Below are 2500 nucleotides of genomic sequence, written 5' to 3'. Positions count from 1 at the left end.
TTACAACCATGGTAGGCGCAGAACCTACCATCGACAGTTGATAAGGCAGACATTTGAAAGATGCGTCGCCGGTACGAGGACCGTGCGATCAGCCCAAAGTTATTCAGAGTCACCAAGGCAAACGGACCAGACAAGCCAATCCGATTGGTTTTGATCTAATAAAAGCGTCCCTTCCATCTCTGGTCGGGACTCTGTTTGCATGTATTAGCTCTAGAATTACCACAGTTATCCAAGTAACGTGGGTACGATCTAAGGAACCATAACTGATTTAATGAGCCATTCGCGGTTTCACCTTAATGCGGCTTGTACTGAGACATGCATGGCTTAATCTTTGAGACAAGCATATGACTACTGGCAGGATCAACCAGGGAGCTGCGTCAACTAGAGCTGAGCAGCCGGCCGCCCGGGAGTGTGTCCCGGGGGCCCGCGCGAACACGCAAGCGTCCGCTCAATTATTCTGCAAACAGGAGGAGGCCGAGCTCCCCTGCACGATACACCTCGAAACCCTCTCAGGTCCCGGCGGCGCGCAGCGCCGTCCTAGGTACTTGGTCGGTTTCGAGAGAGGCGCAATCGCCCGGAGTTAGGCGAGTAGACGGTTTTAGTGCGAACACCCTTGCTCCCAACTGAGCTTGCCGCTGCCGACAGAGGCCCGGGAGCGTGCTGTCGTGGCATTGCCGGCGGGAGACAACACGCGCCACCTATGGTGACCGGCAGCTCCAACGCCAGCGCCACACAAGGGCAAAGCCCCACTTGGGTGCAGAAGCGAACTCTCCCAGCACAGCGCACGCGCCAACACGTCCGCACAACTGCGATACAAACCACCTGCGAGAACCGCTGGGGCGACCGAGCAGCAGACGGCGTCGCGGCGCCGAGTGCCAGGCGGCGGCGCATCCTCAACGCACACAGTCCTCAATCAGACCAGCACACTGCAGATGTCCACCGCGCTTCGCACCGGGCTCGGCTGAACCAACTTTGGCCGCCAGGCGCCGCGTGCAGGGTGCGCCGCAGCGTAGCTGCGCCGCCTGCCGAGCCCGTCGGCTGGCGCTCCTGCCACTCGGCGCCCCCCACCAGCCGCCTGTTGCGCGTGCGCCCACGCAGCGCGCGGCCAACACGCCGGGCGGCCCCCCTTCACCGGCCGGGAACAGTCCCACCAAGCCACCGCCGCGTATCGCTTCATACCCACATGGGCCTAGTCACGTGTGTGGATGTGGCGGGTACCGCTGAAACAACCGGTTAATAGCTGTACCGATCGTCGCCATCACAGATTCACCTCCAGCGTGAACAACCGCTCAACAACGGATTTCCAGTTCATTTGCGTATCTTGGGCAGTAAACGTAGATGTCCACCTACATTTGCGAATTCAACAATTCTTGCATGCCAGGATGTCATGTGTCACGACACGCTACATCAGACCACATACACACTGCGACATGTGCAGAAGAGAACACGTGGAAGGTGGCCCGCGCACGTATGCGATGTCCCTTCCGCGATCCACTGTCAACCGGCATCTGCGGCATGTCCCAGATATGGAACGCGGTCCACCAGGGTAGCACTTTGTGTGAGGCAATACGACAAAGTCGGAATACACGCGTCACTACATCACACGGCTCACGCTGACCTGACCTGACTCACCGCACCACCACCCCCAGCGACCCAGGGTGACATACAATGCGTTCGTACGTTCCTCCCACACGCCTCTACGGCGTACCACAGTGCAACCTAGCTGTTATTGGGAGACGAGACAAGTAGCATCGAGCACAACATATGGAAATTGAGATTCGACACCGTTGGGCACAGCCAGCGTACGGTCACACGTATCACACTACTTCACTCTGTACGTAACTACCGATGATCGGTACAGCGTGTGGGTTACGCGTACGACATCAGCGGACAATGGACACAGACCATACCACGACGTACACTGAGGGCGTCGACATCTGAACGCAACTGAACAGCTGCGAGGCTCATTTAACACTCAAACGCCAGACCGACCAGCTTGAGAGGACGGAGACACAAAGAGAGGGGCAGAGGGGGGGGGGGGGGGCGATATAGTCCTATTGCAGTACAATTGACAGTGGATAGCGGGAATATGTGGAAAGTAAGCAACACTCGCAAGACATCTACATGAGGATAACAACGACACCAGAGATTCCGAGCAGTGAACTATGTTAGGCAAAGGGACAACGTGGGTTAGGTTAAGGGACAACGTGGGTTAGGTTAAGGGACAACGTGGGTTAGGTTAAGGGACAACGTGGGTTAGGTTAAGGGACAACGTGGGTTAGGTTAAGGGACAACGTGGGTTAGGTTAAGGGACAACGTGGGTTAGGTTAAGGGACAACGTGGGTTAGGTTAAGGGACAACGTGGGTTAGGTTAAGGGACAACGTGGGTTAGGTTAAGGGACAACGTGGGTTAGGTTAAGGGACAACGTGGGTTAGGTTAAGGGACAACGTGGGTTAGGTTAAGGGACAAATTGAGTTAGGTTAAGGGACAAATTGAGTT

General features: G+C 56.4%; 1 non-coding gene across 1 annotated transcript in view; it reads right to left on the bottom strand.

The window, feature by feature from the left end:
* Nucleotides 1–371, bottom strand: part of LOC126329632 (small subunit ribosomal RNA) — a 1893-nt gene extending 1522 nt beyond the window's left edge. The window contains exon 1 of the ribosomal RNA XR_007562389.1: nt 1–371. This exon is cut by the window's left edge and continues 1522 nt beyond it. This is a non-coding gene — a ribosomal RNA (small subunit ribosomal RNA).
* Nucleotides 372–2500: the final 2129 nt, after the last annotated feature.

The sequence above is a fragment of the Schistocerca gregaria genome, unplaced genomic scaffold (assembly GCF_023897955.1).
Source record: "Schistocerca gregaria isolate iqSchGreg1 unplaced genomic scaffold, iqSchGreg1.2 ptg001204l, whole genome shotgun sequence".
Lineage (NCBI taxonomy): Eukaryota > Metazoa > Arthropoda > Insecta > Orthoptera > Acrididae > Schistocerca > Schistocerca gregaria.
The sequence above is the reverse complement of the archived record's forward strand: the minus strand, read 5'-3'. Positions and strand labels throughout refer to the sequence as shown.